This window comes from Maylandia zebra, linkage group LG15 (assembly GCF_041146795.1).
Source record: "Maylandia zebra isolate NMK-2024a linkage group LG15, Mzebra_GT3a, whole genome shotgun sequence".
NCBI classification, from domain to species: Eukaryota; Metazoa; Chordata; class Actinopteri; order Cichliformes; family Cichlidae; genus Maylandia; species Maylandia zebra.
The window spans coordinates 39,162,962-39,185,100 of record NC_135181.1 but is presented as its reverse complement, the minus strand read 5'-3'; the positions used below and the strand labels follow the sequence as shown (position 1 = coordinate 39,185,100).

Below are 22,139 nucleotides of genomic sequence, written 5' to 3'. Positions count from 1 at the left end.
GTGGGGGATGCAATGAGATGAAATTTTATAGTACAGCTGCAGTAAAAGTTATGTTTCACCAATTCTGATTTTCACTGTTTAATGGTCCTCTCAGATTTGCTGTTGTTTTGTTATTGTTGTTGTCTTACAGTCTGAACCTTGTATGCTTTTAATGTTTGAGTTCATAATTGAGCTTTTACTGTATATCAGGTTACGATGAGAATACTATGAAGATTAGTTTGTGCCATAACTGGGGAATCTCTTTCAGCAAAGTAGAGCCATTTAATTCCAGTCTGTATCTCCAAATGGGTACCTTATAAATATTGTCATTCCAACATCAGGTCTCCTTTTTGTTGCCATATCCTGATCAGCTGAAGTTTCCTGGGTGAAATGGGTTTCAGCAGATTACATCAGGCACACCCAGTGTGAGAGTGGATTTGCATGCACAGTGTTATGCAGATGGTGTGTACATACCCACTGCAGATACTAGAGTTTGAACAGCATGAAATGCACTAATTACACACAACTGTGATCAAGATTTGAGTTGAAAGCTCACATCCTAGTCAAATAATTACCAGAGTGACAGTGATGAAACTCAGTCATCACTACTTTCACAACCTCTCCTCTTTCTGTCTTTGTTTTATAAAATAATTGAAAACAAAAAAATCTACATAAAAGGCTTTCCAGTCAAGATACAGATTACATATACATAAAAAGACACAAAAGGTCAAAAAGGTTTACAAACTGTGCTGCTCAGTGGTCCAGACTCTTCAGATTCTGGACAAATCAAAGTCTTAGAGTCTGGAGGAAGAGTCGAGAAGCACAGAATCCAAGATGCTTGACGCATACGCAGTGTGAAGTTTCAGGCTTTGATGATCTGGGGTGAAGTGTCATCTGCTGGTGTTGCTACTGGCTTGTCCACGGTGTTTTATCAAGTCCAAAGTAAACACAGCATCTACCAGGAGATTTTTACAGCAACTCATGCTTCTTTCTGCTGATAAGCTTTATGGAGATGCCAATTTCCTGTTCCAGCGGGACTCCCACACCTGTTCACAGGGACAAAACCACTACCAAGTGGCTTTCCCTGTTATGACTGTGTTAGATTGGCCACCCACCTTGACTGAAGTGAACCCCACAGAGATTGGGGGTGTATTTTCAGAAGAACTATGAGAAACTCCAGCCCAAAAGCACAGACTAATTAAAGCATCCTAGGCTTCAATATAATCTCAGCAGTGCCACAAGCTGGTTGCCTCCATTTCTGTATTGTTTTTTCACTGATCTTAGACAAAAAAACAAAAACAAAACATAAAGATCATCAGAAATTAAAACAAAAGAGCCTGAAATCATTCACTTTACATGTCATGAATATAAGATCCATGTAAGTTTACCCTTTTGAATGAAACTAAAAAAAAAAGGCTTCTCGCTTTAGCATAAAATAATCTGCAGCCTGTACACATTAGGTTTTATTTTGATTGCCAGTTTTGTCTTTTGTGGCACTGAGTTTTATCATTTTTACACCAACATTAATTAGGATGGTGCTGATCTTATAATGGAGCTAACGCCAACCAATTACACACCTGGTTTATAAGACACTTTATCCATTTTACTCTTGTGGTGGTAATCAGCCTCCCTAACTCATGATTTGTTTATTAAGTGTGTTCCAGCTTTCTGACGTCATTCTCTCGTCTCCGTTTCTGGTTTTTCCTGGCATGTGCCACGGATGTATTATGTTTTCATGCAAATTATAGGAATCCTTTGTTCTCTCACTGCCTCAAGTTGAATTTGCCAGCAAACAAAGAACTGCCAATTCCTGATCAATGCAGAAACATCCACCTTCTTGCCCAGGCTCCACCATTTCTGTCCTCCGTAACTGTAGCCTGCCTCTCCCACCTGTGACTCCAAGAAATCCAAGTAAGAACTCAATCAAAATTCTCTGGGCACATTTCAAACCTCGGACTCACTGGAAACACCACTAACCTCTTCTCTCTTATTTGGCACTTCACTGTTCAGCCCCCTTTAATGCAAAATACTTGAGATTACTTACCTGAATCCTGGCTGCTACTTTGCTTGTGTAAATAAAAGAGCTTGCATTGGTCTGTGTGGGTTTGTGGTAGTGAGTCGTTCTTGTGAGTATGACACTTGAAGCCACACTCAGTGTTCTTGCACACAGGGACGTGCAGAGAGGTTTAAAGGGGCGGGTGCTCAAAGTTAAAAAGGGGCACATTGAACCATGCTGAATAACAACAACACACATTCATCAAGAATCTAATATGGGAAGGGCAGGGCTGTGTTGATCTGAGACTGTAGACATTAAAAAGTCCACAGGAGAGATGGTAGCTGATTAAACAAGTGTCATGAGATAATAACAAAATGCAAAGATTGGTGACAGCGCTTGGAACCATAAGGCAACGAAAAACTGTGACATAAACTCGGCTCTGCCTGTGAATCACTCTTTGCTTCTCTTCTTCCTTCCTTCCCATCATTTCATATATCACTCTCCACTTGCTGTCTATCTGAGAACAAGGCACAACTTGCTATTGCAATAAACTATAATCTAATTATCCACACCTAACAACTCTTGCACTTAATCTATAATAAAATGATGAGAGAAAAATGTTATAGCACTGCCTTTAGTAGCCTCATACGCTCCTACTGTTTCCTCCTCATGTCCTTACCAGCCATGTCTGCACAATGTTATATCATGAGTAATAATTTAAAAAAATCTATATACATAAAACACACACATGCACGCACAGTGACATTTTAGACCTTCTTCAGAATACTGTATATACTATGGGCACCCTTACATTATTATTTATTACTAGAGCTACAATAATAAAGCAATGAGGAGGGGGAAGTAATAAATATGAAATAATGTATTTATGATGATTCCATTTGTTTCACTATCCACTCTGTGCAGGGCAAAGCTTATTACATTTTTAAACTGTAGAGATACAATCTTTTGTCTTATTTAAAATATAAATCTAATATAATCTGCTTCTTAATGTATGTTCTTTAAAATACAGCGTGTGTTTTTTAATATATTATAATTATTATTATGTGGACATGCATATTAGATCGTTTTTTAGTGAAATATAATCCCTCCAGAAAGGCAGGAAATGCCCAGAAACTTACTTTAAAACTAAATATGTTCCCTAAAACGGTGACAGAGCTACAGACCCATGACAGCCTTACACAGGTAGCCAGCAGCTGTGACCAGCACTACTTGTGCAGTTAATAAAAGGACAGGTAATGTTTGTCGCGCTGTTGCACACACAGCACGCTCGTTTGTTTCAGTTCGCCAGTTGCAACAAGACAGCTTACCAACGTGTACGTAATAAGCTAATACTCCTGGGTGCTACACACTACAGTGTACGCTGTACACCTACTTATTGGTTTTGTCGCATCAGTCTGTGTCTCTGAGTTAACTTGTGTTTCTCCTGCAGCTCCGGACCGCAAAAAATGCGCGTGCTCTTTGTGAGCTCGTTCCCGGCTCGTAACCAGCGCGTTCTGCCGTCGAGGGCGATCATTGGTTAAATGTGATCATGTGACTGATGCAAGCCAGATCCTTTTATTTAGCAAAACTATGATTAATAGTTAAATATTATTGTTGAGGGGCACAGACAGGACTCCGCACGCACACACACACAAAAATAATAATAAATAAATAAAAAAAATTTAAAAGTTGGCTCAACAAAAGGGCACTTTGGGCACTCATCAGGAAAGGGGCGGGTGCTCAAGCCCCTCTAGCCCCCCCCCCTCTGCACGTCCCTGCTTGCACATGTGTGGTTCTTTGCTTTTTGTCTAAATCATGCCATGCACCTGTGTATGTCTATTTCTTTTTATTGCAACTGCAGTGTTTGGGAGTAAACACTGTGCAGAAGGGGATGCAGACACTGTAGGTCAGTCAGTGAGACTATATCAGTGGTGATAATGTCTTGTCCCCCAGCAACCTGGAGCTCAAACAAAAATAAAACCTCTATCTGCTTTCTCCTCCTTTCCCACTTACTCTTTTGCTTATCACCTGCCCTGATAATCCTTACACTGGCTCCATCTAGTATATTTACCTACTGCCCATGTGTACCTGTGATGATATCTTCATACACGTTCCTTGAATTCTGTGTGACACTTTAATTTATGCACGTCGTCGTGTTAAAAATCTGCACTGCACTGAGCAGCTTTTTTAAACTCCCTCACTTGGCCAATATAACCAAGGAGCATCTGTTGGCTGTTCATCACACCAGTTTAAAAGGTTGGCCGCACATGGCCCTCTGTTTGTCAGGCTCATAAAGATGTGGGTGATAAAACCTGCCCGCACAAAGATTAAACCAGCTTTCTGATGTTTACCTGACAAAAGAAAAAAAAACCAGTTAAAATTAAATGCCCCAAATGTATTGTTTTTAATGCATGACGGACCACACTGGGAGCCATTCACAGGACAAAATACATTAGAAATGAATCACTGCACACTCATTGCTTTCACAGACAGACAGATGACACCATTCCCTGTTGTGCACTTTTCATAATATGACTCATCTACACCTTTAAGTGACACCGGTTCTTTGTGAGACGTCAGGATAAACAGTTATGAAACACCATTAAATCCTCAAGCAATTACTGCGTGAGGCTTTCTGTTGTTTTCACTTTCTGTGAAATAATCACATAACACTGGTGATAGAAACCAGCAGAGAGGCCTGAAAGAACCTTGTATGCCAACTTCATTCACATACAAATTTATACAAGAGTCGTTTTGTTACTAGGAAACCAAATGATCTTTTCAGTGATTTAGGGTTACCCTCTATGACACAGTGAATTTAAAAGCTGCAACCTGCAGTGCAGGTTATCTCCTGTCACTGCATAAAGTGACAGAAGCCCAGACAGTGTGAGAAGATATCACAAATAAATAAACTTTTGCTTTGACGAATTGTGACTCCAATAGTAAATGATTAAAGTGCAGAGTTTAAAGACGTCCTGCTCACTCTTGTAGAGTCTAAAGATACTTAAAGACAAAGAGGGCAGTCAGACTTTTAAATGCCTTTCAACAAAATCAATATTTAGAATATAAACTGGATAGCAGTCATAGCAAGAAGGCCCTGTGTTTAAATCAGCTGCCAGTGAATGTTTATCAGTCTCTCTGCGTTACCCCTGCTATAAACTGGCAACCAATGCAGCATGCATCTCATCCACCTCAGAGAGTCTGTACAAAAGCATGAAAGCATTAAAACACCTTAATATACAATGAGTAATAAGAGGCTTTTATTTTGGAAAAAATGAGTGTTAAAGGAATCTTGTGTGATTGGTTGATTCTTTTACCTGTTTGTCTTCCAACAGTCTTGAACCAGCCATCATTTCTTCATATTTTGAAAAATAGGGACATAGATTTAGTAAATTGTATGCAAATATTCATTGAAATACAGCACATAAGGAATTAGTACAAGTCAGTATTTTCTTGTAATTTCATCAAGAGTTCTCCAGGCCTTTTGAAGGACATTCAAAGCTCTTCTGTGGATTTTTGCAGCCTCTTGATCTGCGCTAGTAATTTAGAGATGGGCTCCGGGGAGACCAATCCATGACTGATGGCGTTCTATTGCGTGTTCTTCTATCCAGGTTTGTTTTTACTGCATTATCAGTGTTTGGAATCATTGCAGGACCAAAAAATGAAGCCATTGTTAGTCAGATGCTTTAAAGATGGACGAGATTCATCTCTCATGGCTTGTATAATAACTTCACTGGAATTTCTTCCTACGTCTTATAGTATTTCAGATACTGCTCATCAACTGTAAATTGTTTTTAAGCCTCTTTTTAAGAACTTCCTTTGAAGGACTTTTTTTTATAAGGTTTGGACTGTAAACAAGTTGAAAAGCAGCTAATGTAAAAGAAAACATTGAAAGAGCTCCATAAAGTCTGGAGAATTATTGCACCATATCGCTTAAAGAATTTACAAGAAAGCCTGTCTCCTTGGAAGCCAAATATAACGAAATGAGGGGTGGATCAAAACTTTTCCACAATGTTGTAACTGTTTCACATCAATAAACCGTTATGGTAAATACACATTCATCATTACAACCCTAATTCACATATTCATGTTTATTTTTTTGGTTCGTGCCATGAATTTCCACTCATCAGCTCCCCTTGTGCTGATGTATAAAAATCTGTAGACAGTAAAACAGAACTGTTGAAGCAAACTGTTTCATTTTTTCCCTTTTTCTTCTCAAGAAGAGAAATTTGCACAAAAAAAGACCCAAAACCCAAAAGAACTGTGTCAGCAAGAAACAAGAGAAGAACTAAAGATCAGTCATGGCAAAAGGTGGAGCTTGGATTGAGTAATGCTCCAAGAACAGAAGTTAAGAGGATCAAAGGTTACAGAGAACAAAGCTGAAACATGTGAATGTATGGAGTTACTAATCAGCCACTTTCAGTTGCTGTGTAAAAAGTCAAAAGAAGTGGAAGCGCAGTGAAAAAGATGTTAAAATCCTGTTTTTTTATTTGTCACATCCTCTCAATTCATGCACTAGTTACTGTACATCCAAGAATAGATGCCTCTAGACAGACACGCAACAAAAGCAGAAATGACACATCAGTTTAAACAGAAAATTATGAAGTGGTTACCGACAGAAGCAAAGTGTCAAAATAGTGCTTAGACAGTGACTAATGGGTTTACCCCGAAGTGAGCATGTGGTTTCACTATCAACGAACTAATCACCCTGTGTCTTTAAAGTGTGTGACAGTGCTAAAAGTTCATTTTGGTGGAGTCTTGCTTCCAAACAATGTTTTCATGACTGCATTGTCAGGGATACGTGCTAGCCGGACAGCTTCCTCTGCCATTGTGCTGCCACTGGCGCGTGTTGCTGTGCAGCAAACATGCAGCGCCCTGTGAGTCAGCTGGCATCGAATCAAGCCGGTAACACTGATTACAGCCTCCAAAAGTTTCTTACAGTCACCAGAACGTCCTGGTATCCAGCAGGAGACGAGCACTGAAAGCTAATTTGGATCAGTGCTGCCAAAAATCCTTATGTGATTACACTCAAAGCAGTAGGCCCAGGAAAACATTAGTGTTATTCACTATGCAGACTGGGACCAGAAGCAAGATAAGGAATTAGATAAACCAGATCTCAGGATGTTGTTATTCTATATCTCTGCTGTTGACAAATCGCATGCCTGTGTACCTGATAGAGCTTACTGTCTAAAATAGGGGTTTGTTATTGTACAGAAACATTTAATTGGAAGCCACTCTGTTGCTGTGGGTGTCATTCATAGTGCTTGAATGACTGCTGTAGAGGCAATCAGCAGAGGCATCATTACTTGAGAAATGTTCAGCAAATAAGAATTCACTGAGCAGCATGAATTTAGAAGACACTGAGCGGAGGCCTGAATTCTCATAAATCTGCTATCATCTCCTCGGTCTTTGAGGTGTCCAATGAAGTAGGTTTTGTGAGTCTAGTCACTGAAGGGTATTGAAATTTTATTGGATACACACTTTAATATTTACTTAGTTTATGAGCACTTTCAAAATCCACTGAAGTCAGATCATAAAATTGCATCTGTTACTGCAAATCTATCCCAGAAAATTCCAGGTACAAGATGATCAGATGTGGGATTTTGGAGCTGAAGCGACAGACCTGTTATCCTGTTATCCTTTGGTGGGATTCAGACATTGTAAACATAACATTTGAAACAGGTGTCACAGTTAATGGTTACTGATAATTGATAGCAGTTTACTGACACACACTGACATTATTATCTAAGTATAAATCTACTCTTGAGCAATTTTCCTAGTAAGTGAAAGGTGGGGCTTGTAGTCACAATCATGACTAAACACCAGCTGCTCTCTGTGTCAAGGTTATAGTGAACTATTGAAAGATTTTTAATTGTCTGTTCGCTACTAATCCAATGTCGAGACCTTTAAATTCTGTGCTTTAAATCAGAAATCTGTTACTGTTTGAGTCACAATTCGACAAAGCAAAAGGTCGTTTACTTTCGAGGGTTTGCACGCTCACGCGGTCTGGACTGTATTGATGTGATTTGCTTGGTCTTCAGCACTTTAATATCACCGCGTCATAGAAGGTAACCATCAATCTGAACCTTCTGAGATAAGTGTAGTCACCTTTATATCAATAGAGTTTTATTGGCTGTTCTCTGTTGAGATTTCATTGGATCTTATTGAATAACACTTTAGTGTTTATTTAATTTAAGAGCACTTTCAAGATTTGCTGAAGTTATGTCATAATACTGCATCTATACAAGAAAATTCCAGGGACAAGATAATCCGCAGCGGGACTTTGGAACTGGAATAACACAGAGACATATTATCCCAGGATCTGAACATTGTAAACATTTGAAACAGGTGTCACAAATAATTGTTAGCAGTTTACTAAAAAATACTCATATTATTACCTGAGTATTAATTATTCTAGTCTTGAGCAATTTTCTTAGTAAGTAAACGGTCGTGTTAGTGAGAAATATGACTGAACCACCTACAGCTCTCTCTGTGTCGACGTCAGAAGCACATGCTTCCACAATGTGTTTTCTTTTCAAGATGAACATTTCTTTTTTCTTGGCTTTTCATGTCATTGTCGCAGGTGTCAAATTTCAAAGTTTCGCAAAACATTCATTTTTGGGGGGAAAGTGAGGAACATGATCCTGTTTCTCACATTTCTGTCACTCTAAATCTCTCGGGTTCTTATCAGGTCAGTATCTCCAGTGGCTTGATTGCTTTTAACATCTCTATTATTGGAACTGAGGTTTATAGCAAGAGGAGTCAGGACCTTTTGTTATCTTTGGTTTATCTGCTGCTCTAAACCACTTAAACCAAGCTACTGCTAAGAATACTGCACACACTATGCCTGTGACACACACAGCCAGACACGCACATATCACTTTATCTTAGATTAGGAGTGGATTCTTGGGAACTTGCTGGTCATGTGAACAAGCTTGCTAAAGGCAGCAGCAGAAAAACATCTATATGACACAAAAGCTCAAGGTTTACTGGAAAATACGAGCGAGCACAACAAATAAGAAAGGCCCATACCCAGGAAAACACCTGTATGACTGTGGGTGTGTAAGTGTGCAAATATCACAGAAGACTTGCAGAGGAAAGTTATGTAAATTAGTCAAATGTGAAAATATGGGTAAGAAAGTGTTAAGCAGACCTTAGAAAAGATACAAATTTTCCTGTCAGGTTAACAAAAAAAGATGCTGAGTTAGCTTTACTGCCAACAATATTATTACGCACAGCATCCTGTAACATTAATGGCCCTTTGTGCTGAAACTGATCAAAAACAGCGATCCATTACTGTGTCGTTTCAAACAAAGCTCTCGGGTTCACCACCAGGTTGTTGTCTTTCAGATTTAAACACCTCCAGAGGCCCTTTTCCGGAGCCACCGAGGACACCAGCCAGAGACAGGAGTAGAGCGGGAGTCAGGATCCTCTGCTTTCTTTCTTCTTGCTCTGGGCTGCATCCTGAGGCCACGCAGGCGGCGGCTGGAAATAGCCCAGACATTCAGGCCAAGTCGGTGCAGAGTGCTCATGGTGTCGTCTCCTCTAAGGCTTCCTCAATCAGCAGAGACAGAAGAGGATGCAGAACAGGAGCCAGACACAGATCAAGCTCTTCTGGGTGGGGCAGGCGACAGCCATGTTTGCAAGTGTGTTGGTGTATCTGTGTTTTCATGAATACTTTGTACATGTGAAAACATGCTGAGAGGAGACAAGGGAGTGGAACTTGTCAACTTGGCACAGCTCTTTCCCCGCACCGTAACCCGAGGCATTCACTCAAGCACTGTATTTAAGTACTTAAGGTACTTTACAGTACTGTACAGTAATTTAATATTCTATGTTAGAATATTTTAAAGCTCCATAGATAGATGGATGGATAGCTAGATGGATGGTAATGTCAAACTTCATTAAAGGTACTTGTTACCCTGCACTTTGTTCTTCATAACTGTACCACATTTCAAAATTTAGAGCTGACTCTCTAAAGCAGAGGTCTCCAACTCCCGGCCTCGAGGGCTGCAGGTGTTAGATGTGTCCTTGGTCCAACACAGCTGATTCAAATGGCTAAATGACCTCCCCAACATGTCCTGAAGTTCTCCAGAGGCCTGGTAATAAACTAATCATGTGACTCAGGTGTGTTGACCCACAGTTATATCTAAAACCTGCAGGACACCGGCCCTTGAGGCCTGGAGTTGGAGACCCCTGCTCTAAAGTAAAGAGGGAAGGAAATACTTGTTTTTACTCCAAGTTAATGTAAGTTTTACTTCCTCTTTTAAAACATGCATTTTCTAAGTAACCAACCATTTTAATGCATTGGCAGTCATCTACAAAAAACTATTTTTAAACTGTTACTTTCAGCAGGTGACTGTGCTCGTTGAAGTCCATGAAACGAAAGCTTGTTCCTGTTCTGTGACACTTTATTTAACACTTCCTTATTTTGCTGTCTTACCTCCTGAGTTACAAGATGATTCTGTAACTCGAACCTTTTATGAATGTAATTTTTTCCTCTCATGCGTATTTTATAAGCCTTTTAGTGCTGATGTAATTTAGAAATGTGTTTTAGTATACAGTGGCATGGGGGAAATGTGAAGAATGCTGCACACTGTTTGTCAATTAGTTTTACTTTTATCAGTAGTTAAGTACTGGATTAAAAGAATACTTTTACAGAGTTTCAGGGATAATTCATATAAGGATGGGATTTGTGTCTGAACATATAATGATAATATATCTGCTAACACCAGCATGCCTTCAATTTAACGTAATGGTGTTTTGCACAGACACGTGTTCCTGCTAATTGTGTAACATGTAAATAAAGCAGTGCATTAGACTCCACCAGTGCTACCGCTTGTCACTGATGGTGTTCATGAGTTTTAATGGGCATCATTTCTAAACAAAACCAAGGGGCTGTCACAGGTAGGCAAGAAATAGATTCAAATGCACGATTCCCAGGCAGACTGGCTAAACTGGAAACCAGTCAAATACAGAAGTCCATGACTAAAGAGCAAAATCCATGAATACAAAGAGACTGGGAAATCCAAAACAGCTGTTTTGCACATACAATAGAGATAAATAGATACAAGACAAAGTACAAAGATATGCACAGACATGCTGAGGACTAATCGGGGAGATTGGACAGACCAGAGTAACAAGACACAGCTAATCAAGGTAAATGAGAGGAAGTAAATCTGGTAAAACAGGCCAGATAGACGACTATCAAAACAAAACACAGAGTAACTACCAGGGTAGAGAGGTGGAGGGTGTCTGGTCTCAGGATCACATTTTTTGTTTTGTTATTTTTGACAGTGTGGCTTTATTGTTGACGTTATTGAACGATAACCACAAATTTATATTAGTGTGGTTAGCGGTTAAGTATGAAGCAGCTGGGATGTGATTTACCATCTCAAAGTGAAAGGCTCTGGTTTTCTGGTGCTTTGTGGCTGCTGTACCAGTCTGTTGCAGTCAAACCTGAGTGAGAAGATGAAAACAACCAGTATGAAGGTTGTTTTGTGTCCCTGCTCTCACATATGGCCAATAACTGTGGGTGCAATAAGACTGTGGACACAGGAGAAGCGTTTTTTTCCTCTGAAGGATGAGAGTAATGGCATTATTAAAAAATTTTAAAGTGCACATTAAAAACAAAAGATTCACCCTTTGTAGAGTGGTTATGATGGGGGAACATTTGTAGGGTATCTGAGGGGTTTGCAGTTAGGACATACCTGTGGCAAAGATAAAACACAGAACTATGACTCCACAATGAGGAGCTTTACATTTGCAGTGCCTTTTTGGCCTTTTTAAAAAGAAATAAAACTTAATTTTAAAAATAAATAAATAAATAAATGCTTAATGTTTTAAGAATATTACTAATTATCCCAATCTGAAAGCCAGATATAACAGAATTAAGGCAGTTTGTTCTACTGCTGCGTGTTTTGAAGTCACTGTGGATAAGACTGTCCGCTTAGAGTTTTAAAGTAAACAGAGGGGGTCAGTGTTTACAGCTCGTTCACACTTCCCTCGTGGCTGTTTTCCAGGAATCTCTGTTCCCTGTTTCTGCATTTGTGCAAATAGATGAGTTCTTTGCAATAATCCTTAAAACCAGTTAATAATCTCCCAACAGTAATTGTCTTATCTTGTCACATAATATGAGTGGAAGTTTACTTTTTTGTTATTTCCTTTGCTTTTTTTGGATGTTCAGATTCTGAAGAGTACCGCGCCACCTCCAACTGACATTGCAGTCCTCAGTCGGTGTGACCCTCCTGGGGCTGTGAGGTCAAGGCACACAAAAACATGCTTGATGATGCTTGATTCATTATCTACACTTGGTACAGTGATGTGTAAGAGATGATGAATGAGGACTAATAACGAGACAGAGAGAGAAAGGTGGCAGATATCAGGATAGAGGAAGTTACAGAAACACACACACACAAAACCTCTCTTCTGGTTCCTGTTTACAGTGTCATGATATCTATTTTCGTCCGCTGGTGCGAAGCAGAGCTTTCAACAATAGTGTAAAGACCTGCCGTTTAGACTGAAAACACACAAGACGGTCACACATGTTCTTATCCGTTTTCCTGTTTGTTAGCTCCGAGACTCATTTAAGATGTTCACAAACTTGCTTCCTTGTTCAGGCATTCGTTCATCAAGTGTATTGCTTCAAACAAAGACACAGCACTATCCAAAGTTTCACAAAAATTAGTGCGTTAACTTTCTTTCTAGTCGTTAAAGATTTAAGCTCTCTCCTAAAATCTCAAGTAAATGAATAAATCCCTGTCATCTTTGAGCTTTAATTCTATCCTCCCAATAAAAATATTCTGTCTAGTTTTACATTATATGGTACAGCACATATGATACCTTGCTGCACCAGCAGAGGACCGTGTGATAAAATGGAAATCTACTCAGTATCTGTGCATGGACTGGCAGAGGTTCTGTGCTTTCCCTTTCTTTTGTGACAAGCTTTGAAAAAAACAGAAGAAAGGGGAAAAAATGTCCTCACTCTATATTTGGAGGCAGGTCAAAGGTTACGCTGAAGAGTGCAGGTCACTAAATCAAGGAAAACATTTCAGTGCGGTGTTCTGTTCTGGCCCCACTGCCATCCGCCATGACGCTTGTTTATCCATCTCACTTCCTGTCCGTGCATGCTGGAGAGTGTGTGTGTGTGTGTGTGTGTGTGTGTGTGTGTGCGTATGTGTGTGTGTGCGAATCTTTATATGTTTGTGAGCACATTGCTCTGTCTCAGTCCGCCTCTCTCTATTTGTTTTTAATGTTCCCGCCATTCTCAGGCTCTCACAAGCACACAGACACTCATTCCAGCACATAAATCACAGCTCGGTGAAAGTGTCGGTTCAGAGCCGGGAGGCTGCGGCGTTCCAACGTCTCTATTGCATGAAGGGAAGAACTGAGGGGACAAACAATCAGGGACAAAAGGGAAACAAGCACACAGAACATAAACACACACTAGCACAAATTAAGTCACACAGGTAGGCACACATGCAGTTTAAAGTGCATGCTATTATATTGGTAAGTCCATAATTTCTTGGAGAAAAACACTATTTTTGTAATTCCGTCTCTGTGCACCACCGTTTGAAATGCAGACTTTAATTCAAGGGTTTGTTGGGGTTTTAGGAATTACAGCCACTTGTATACACAGTCCCCCATTTTCATAGACTTGAAAGTCATTGGCCAATTGACTGACTGAAGTATATCTATGGTCAGGTGAGGCCTGTTCCCTTGTTAGTCAGAAGAACAGGATGACAAATGACCGATGATTTCGGAGCAGGTCGGCAGTAGTGTGATCCCTGGATGATGCAAGATAGTGTGAGGGTGTGCATGAATGTTAGACAAGGCGTAGAAAACAGCTCTGGTATGCATGTGTGTATGACTAGGTAAACAAGCCGTGAAGAAAAAGGTGCTTAGTTAGAGCAGATATGTACCAGTGGATACAAGACAGTGCAGGGATTCATAAAACTCAAATTAAGACCATTATAATGTGTCACTGTAAGTATTTCCATCTATATATTCGAGCTCTGATTGGCTGTAGGCATTCAGTGTCATGACCTGATCAGAAATCATTTTTGGCCTGTCAGTCACGCCAACTTAAATTTCTCCTGAGTGACAGTCCTCACAGATCCATCCAGCCTTTTTTTCACACGAGGAAATTCTCCATTTTCACAGCCTGAAAGCTCAAATAACAGAATTCCTCAAATATCTCACTTTTGCAGATAATAATGTGACAAATGATGGTTTTCTTATCACCAAAATAAGAAAACTTTTACTTCAGCTGAACTTGGTCATACTGTATCACCTCTGTAAGCTCTGTTTAAACAGTGAACTTATACATAGTGTATAGATCAAAGGACAGAGAAAAGTGTACAGTTATTCACATTTTCACATGGAAGCTGTGGGTGCCAGTGTTTTGAGGCAATCAGCAAATCTGTTGAGTGTTTGTACTAAAAGCATGATTTGCTATAACCTTGGAGAAGCAACAAATCCATCATTTAAACCTCAAAGAAAAGGTTCTGTGGCAGTCGGGTTGTTGCTTTTACACAATGATAACCACTTAAAAAAAAAAATCCCCCTCACACAAATATGCCGTAACTGTCTGCTATGTTCTCTCTCATAAATCTAGCAGTAACCTGCTGGGGCCGGTGCTGTTCGCAAGATTGGATATATTGATTGGTTTGGTGATGTGTCCAAGTCTAAGTGTCCTTGAGCTGAACACCTAGTTGCTCTGGATGCCTTCCATGTTATCTGCAACACCAAACACCAAAAGCTAAAGTAGGAAAGAAGGAAAGAAACCACCATCAAGGTCAATTTTTAATTTTCAGAAAAATGAATATTGGAATTAAAATGCCAAAAAGCTGAAATTAGGAGGTTGATGGAGCAGACTAGAAAGCATATCTGTGTTTCACTTACTATTTGTTGTAAGTGAAACACAGATATGTTGCTTGTGTTGAAATCCATGCTTTTTAATCCAATTTCTGCTGTGGCTAAAGACGACGACAGCAGTGCCATTTGTACTTGTACTTTCTGACAGTCTCATTCAAACGGCCACCAGAGGTCACTTTCCTTCAAAACGTATTTGTCATAACTCGTGAAAATTGCGTGTACAAACTATTAATCATTTTTTGTGAGGGGACAGTTTCTGTTTTTGAAGATGAATTATCCCCACTTCCCCTTTCGTGTCGTGGAAGAAGAGGGAGATGCTGATGAAGAAATCACTTACCCCACTACGCTCTGCCAAACCTAAACCCAAACCCTCGCCCCCTCTTTCTCTTCTCACACAGCAGCCAGAGGCAGAAGCTCAGAGGCTGTCTGCTCGCTGCTTCAGAGGCACTGTTGCTATCTATTTTTAACCATGCTGCTTATGTACTGGGCAGAGTCAGCTTCGTGTGTTTTTAGTACTGAGCTTGACTTTTGCTTTAAGCCCGTGTTTCCCACTCTGCCACTGAAATAAGAGAGTCTCTGCTGGGCCTCTGCTTAACGCCAATGAGCCCACCTCAGGCCCTTGATCATTATTTTTACACCAGTGCTGGATATACACACAGAGTTTCGGGTTGTTTGTTTTGTCAGAAACATACAGTACTTGCACTTACACGTGCATGTCATGTCTTTGTCGTTTCATGCTTTAGACCATGAAGTGTTTATTAACGTTATGATAAATGGCTCGCAGCCATATTCAGAAGTGAAAAAAAAACCATTCATTCTCAGGGGAGGGGGCTGAATCTCACATTAGCATGTGGCTTTTTCACTTTCTCATGTACACTGCTGCTGCAGCTGTTTTTAATTGTGTTGCTGCATATACAACACTTGATATAGATGGGGTTTCTGACCTACTTTCACCTTCTGTATTGCATTATATTTATCGTCTCTGGCTCCCTCTCAGGTTAGATACAGAGAGAATCGGCCAGGCAGAATACAGGGAATTTGCCAAATGACTGTAGATAATGATGTTCCTTGAAACCTCATTAAAGTTAAGCGTGTTGGTGTTATTCGGCTGTGCTCATTTGCTTGTCAGCAGATGTGTAAAGCAGTAATGGATGGGTAACATCTATAGTACAGTCTGATTCTGTGTGCCTGGTACACCACAGCGCTCTAAATGAGAGCGTTGGTTATGGAGTCTGTTTTTATCTTTTAACTGACTTTTCAAACTCAGTTGTTCCCCATATGTTGTTGTGGGGGGTTTTTTTTTCAATTCGGTTGTTAATTATAGTACTCTCCATCAGCAGGCTAACATCAGATACAACATTTGAAATGCTAAGTCATTAGCTAAACCTGGCAACTATTGAGACCTGTGCCAGGTAATAAATGTAGGGGTTTTTTGCCTGTTACATTGGCATTGTAGTTAGGGAAGGTTACTTCAAGCTGAGATCAGATGACTTATATTTAGGGGAGCAATATGCGGACCAGTGAAGGGTCAAACTGTTGGTAAGAATCCGAGCAGCCAACATGCCGATGCTGCCTTCAACTCCCTTCGTTCGCTTAGAATGACATTTCTAAGTTGCAAGCACCACTTCAACTGCTATGCCAGCCAAGTCCAAGGATGGGTACCGGTATCAATGGCACCGGTTCTGACATAAATGGTAACCAGACCGAAAAGCAGCGCACATTTCGGTGCTTTATTTCGGTGCTTTTTTTTTCCTGCGATGTCATACACTTTGGATTCCAGCCAGTAATTTTACCTTTCCAAGGATAGTAGGCGGGTCCAGGTACGTACGTTCTTTTAGAGCAGAGCTACAGATTAAAAATGCCCAAGGCGAAGCGGTCAAAGTCTGGCTGTACTTCACAGCAAAAGATGCAAACTCAGCAGCAACAAGTGCTTTAAGGTGTTACTGTGCAAAGGAAGTAACTCCTCGAATCTGATGAAACACCTGGTGACGCATAGCGTTTTTTTAAAAGCCGAAAAATGCACCGTATTTGATAGCTTGTTGCAAGACGTCACACCGAGCACATCTACTGCGGTGTGGTGCCTGTTATCGGACCTGGAGTTAGCAACATCCCCCAAGAACCCGAAGAGGAAAGTCCTGGTCCCTATCCCTGCCAGTGTAGCAGAAATGATGATGGCAGCAGCAGCCGTTCTTCTCTGCGTGAGTAGCTTAATGTTGTCTGTGTGTAATTTACGTTGAGTAGGCTAACCACGTTATTAAATTAATGCATGTAAGGTGAACTAGCGAACACCGTCGTAATTACATGCGGCTGTCTTCTTGTTTGATGGCAGATACTCCCTTCACCCTGGCCAAAAAGGCTAAAATGACCAAAGAAAAAGTGGAAAACAGCTAAACATGTGAGGTTTTTGGACAAAGTTTGTGTTTTTTTTCCATTGTTTAAGCACTGCTTCCAGCCAAGAGTGATGCCATATATGCCCCATAGCTGCAGAAAAGGCTAAGATTGTTATCTTTTTACAAAAAAACGGCTAAACATGAGAGGTTTTTGGACAAAGTTTGTGTTCTTCATTCTTTAAGCACCAGTTCGAGCACCATTTAAGCACCGGCACCATTTCCAAAGTACCGGTTTGACACTGGTATCGGATAAAACCTAAATGATACCCATCCCTAGTCCTGACTTCCCTGCTTACCTCTTGCGTTCTCACCACCTTCAGTTTCTGTTGTACCTTTTGCTCTCTTTTGTTCTCCATTCAAACATATATCTCATTTATTTGATCTTTCATCTTTCTTTCTCCCTGGCAACTGGAGGAAAGCCAAATTCTTCAGAGAGGCCAGATATGAGTTACTTTGCATTCCAGTCTTTTTTGAGGTGGACAGGTGGGTGGAGGCATGTGACTCTTCTGCAGACAGATCGCAACAAGATTTGAGAAAAATTCAAAGAAAACTATCTAAAGATAGTGGGAATTTTTTGAAAAACACCAGAAATAAGCAAAAATGGGACAGAGTGGGGGCTGTATTAACCCCGCCCCTCTTATTTTGGCCTGGAATAGGACGGGTAAGACGTGTCCCGGGGTGACCTATGAACAATAACAAACTTACTCTAATATTTGGTGCTATATATATAATTATATATATATAAACATACATGCATAAACTAGGTCTCATAGCATGCAACAGTAAAATTCTGTCTTTTTTACTATCTTGTTTTACACAAAGACGAACACCAAAAACTGCACTGTGGCATACTTTCACATGTACCCACACACAGAGAACTACAATCCTATTTAATCACAAGAATCCTGACTGGGAGCATTCCTGTCACATGCAGTTAGCACCATTTGCTTATTAGAGCAAACAATGGTACCTGTCAATTTCATTTTCACGAGCTCAGAGATTACAGAGCAATGTGCTTATCCTCTCTATCCAGTTCAGCGCACCGCAGTTTCTCTGCTTTCCCACGTCTAAAGCTGTACGTGAGTTAAGCAAACTGGTTGTCTGACGTTCTGCTGATCTTTCCCACTGAGCGCTGCTGCTACATAAACTTGTCCCTGAAACAACAAAAGAGGTCGTATGTAATCCATCCGCAGAGGACAGTTCTTGTTATTGTTCAGTGGCACTTTGCTTAGCAGCGTCACAACAGGGGGCACTTACTCACATTCATTTATTATTGCTAAGCTATCACAGAGGAGCCTCCATTCTGACCAGCTTTTATAACCCGCTCTACCTGAAAGTCTGCAGGGTTTTTTGCCATTACTAAATATACGCTGACTCAGCTTTGCAAACTCAGTGATCTCACTTGTAAAATGATTAATGACACATAAATGCACAGTATGCTTATGTAAATCAAAAGTTATGTGTAATGTGATTCTAAAACAGTTTGAAAATTTAGTGCAGTTTGCCCGAGCACTGTTTTGAAACTAAAGACACAAATATAAACCCAAAACAAACCGCTTAAAATGTGCTATATATTGTATTTGCATGTTGAGGTGTATCTACGAATATTAATCTGCTGTATATGTAGATCGCCGCTGCAGGGCTGGATTAGAGGGTGCTTACAGCTGTTTCTGTGGAACTCATGCACCTGCATTGTGTTTGTGTGCTTTTGTTTATGTTCAAAAAGCATTTGCATATGTGTGGAGAAAAGGATTGTATGAGCTTGTTTGTGCAGCATCTCAAATTCTTTGTGTGTGTGTGTGCATTTCCAGGTGGAGGAAGGAGGGGGCAGTTTGCAGCAGGAGACCAGAGAAAGAAATGAAGGAAACGGGAAGGAAATGACGAAGGCTTGCTCTCTGAAACAGCTAAGCTGCCACTCTCTCTTTATCATCCTGTATGGAAACCTGGAAAAACACACAAACACATAGGGTGTTGTTGTTGACTGCCATACAAAACACAGGATCTCAGGCACAGGATGATAAACAAAGAACATGGAGAGCAAATAGAATTGAAGAGGACACAATCAGAGAGACAACAGGAAAAAAACACTGTTGTGCCGATGGATAACAAGTGGGAAAGAGTCACAAAGAAGGAAGGTAAACAAGAAGTGGTAAATAACTGTTTTGATACTTGTGTTTTCTACACACAACAACCACAACAGCTGATCACTTCAATAATTTCTCCTTTCTTTTATTCAGAACTCATTTTGTCAAAGTCTGCATCTCATTTTTCAAACAGCTGTCACCTCCTTCTGCAAGTAAGCTCTTGAGCATCAAGAAATTGCCGAATGGGAGGTTATGCACACACACACACACACACACACACAGAGAGAGAAAAAGAATTGCAAATTTCATAGCTGATCACATGCCAAGGAAATTATTTCTGCGCATTCACTTAGGCAACCGTAGGAAGCCAGTTATTCCACACTGATAACCCGGAGGGCAGCGAGCAGGACTGGCGACATAAATATGGCTGTCGCCGTCAAAACACGACAGGCCGGGATCAAACAGCACCCGGAGATGTTTCCTATTGTTGGCCCGAACAGGCCTATAGCCCGAGATCAACAGTTAGAATTTCTCGTTGACCTTCGTGATCGAGAGAAGGATGATTCATCTGCAGAAGCCGACACAAAAACAAGACAGGAATGCCACAGGAAGGGCAAAGGTCACTGCAAGAATGCCACTGGCTTGTTTGTTATCATACTTTTGCATAAATGTGCTTTACACAACGTTTCTTAAGCAAACACACACACTTGACGGTTTCTGAAATCTGAATAATCTCATTACTTTGTATGTGTTTAAGGTGTGTTAGATCCTGTGCATAAAATGTTGAAATGTTACCCAAGGGTTTATAAAGCCTTTCAGCTTAATGAGTGCTTTAACATACTTAGCAGGAGTGTAAAGTGCCTGTAGCACCTACGACAACTGAGGAAGTTCAGGGTCTCTCCAGTGATCCTCAGGACTTTCTATACAGGCGCTGTGGACAGCATCCTCACACAGAACATCACATCCTGGTATGGAAACAGCTGTGTCAAGGATAAAAAAAGCTATTCAGAGAGTGATCTGTATGGCAAAACGCTGCTGCAGGACTGTTCTCCCTTCCCTACAGGACATTTACGTCAAGAGATGCTGGACTAGAGCAACTCAGATTTTGAAGGACCCGTCCCATCCCAGCCAGAGAGGCTCAAGAGGAGTTTTTATCCTCAGGCCATTCGTGTGTTGAATCAGTGTGCAGTTAACCAAACAGCAGTTGCGTTATGCGTAGCTGCATTCAGTGTACTCCAAAATAAATATGCACCTGGAACAGAGCAGAGAGGTCCAGTTCCTGATGCCATTCAGTAGCCATGCAAAGTTTAAACTATAAAAATGTGCACGGGTGACTCAACGGAGACTGACTTGTCTTTCTAGCCAGCTTTAAGCCACCTGCATTTTTTTCCCGGCTTGCTTGTCTGGTTTGCATGTTTGCATCCTTCAGTCAGGCTGTGTTTTTGTCCTAGGACACAATTATCCTTTTAATCTTCATCTGGGTGTGGCACCAGCTAAACATAGTACATTTTATTCTGTGCTATAATAGCAGTACATTTTCTGCCGCGTGAATTTTTTGGCACACAATAAAAGCCTTTGAATGATAAACTGTAGAGAACAACAAGCATTTTAAATGAGCCCACAGATAAATTGACACCCTATAATGGTATGCGCTGGTTGTCTAATAGTTTTAAAGTGAAAATCTGCTCTCTTCTACCAGTTAATAAAAGACAAAGTTCAACCTTTTCAGAAAGAAAACTTGCTGGTCTAAGCACACAATGTGAGGTTGCTCTTTCACATGAAAAATCCCCTGATGAAGAGGAAGTGATGGAGTTTTGTGTTCTTGGCAGCTACAACAGGTGATAAAATGAAGAAAAAACGTATTCATGGGATGATGAATTACAACCCTGGCTGCCCTTCAGTGTTTCAACAGTAATACTGAAACTGTAGTTATAAAAAACCGTAAAATTTGCGTTTACTGGCAACGTACCCAAGTCAAAGCTCACATTCACGTACTGCGGCTTTAAGGTTTACCTTCAGGCTGGCCAAGCCAAGTGACAAACTGGACATAGCAACAGGCAAGGGCACTGTGCGTTTCCTAGACTGTGTGTGGCTCGTGAGACCTGACGACATGCTAATTCCATGGAGGCAGCGTTGTAGGGAGGGGGTGGTGAGATTACCGTCTAGCCATCGAAGTCCAGAAAGGTTGCTCTGCTGTTTCCTGCAGCTCATGGGCTGTCTTAAGAGGTTTTAAGAGGCTTGGAAGAGATGAGCTGCCATCTGGCTAAATCTTGAACGGCTAACCACACGTGGTTGGTTAGGAATATGTCGACACTGCTGATGTGCCGTGATGCAGCAAAGGACTGCTGCTGACTCAAAACGAGGTTTCTTTTACCTGCTAGAAGAATGGAGTCTTCTGAACTAGAATCTAAACAATATATAAAATGTATGAGTTCATATGATGGCTCTTTATTTTTGTTTCCTTCCTATTTATAATAATAGCTGTGCAAAAAAATAAACCAGCTATAAGTACATAGGTAAGCACACTGGTGTTTTGATGATGGTGGAGAGCAATAAGCATACATAATCTCCCAAAGCTGTTAGTTTTAGTAGAGATCTCGAGACTTCAAACACCATACCATATGATTCACATGGATTTCATACACATTTAGTCACTTCCATTTAGTGGCATCTCTTATCCGATGGATCTGGGCATTATTTGTCAGCCTGAAAGAGACTGGTGGGACAGATGGTTTCAAACTATGCCAGAAAATGCCCCCCACAGCTCAGCATAGCTACTACATCCCCTCGCTGTAGGGGTCATGTACACAGTAT

General features: G+C 40.6%; 1 long non-coding RNA gene across 1 annotated transcript in view; it reads left to right on the top strand.

Annotated features, from left to right (window-relative positions):
- Positions 1-21,682, top strand: part of LOC101466750 (uncharacterized) — a 66,188-nt gene extending 44,506 nt beyond the window's left edge. Inside the window, exons 2-5 of the long non-coding RNA XR_013093270.1 lie at positions 9,326-10,222; positions 19,053-19,376; positions 19,479-20,293; positions 20,389-21,682. This is a non-coding gene — a long non-coding RNA (uncharacterized LOC101466750). The remainder of the gene's footprint in view (positions 1-9,325; positions 10,223-19,052; positions 19,377-19,478; positions 20,294-20,388) is intronic.
- Positions 21,683-22,139: the final 457 nt, after the last annotated feature.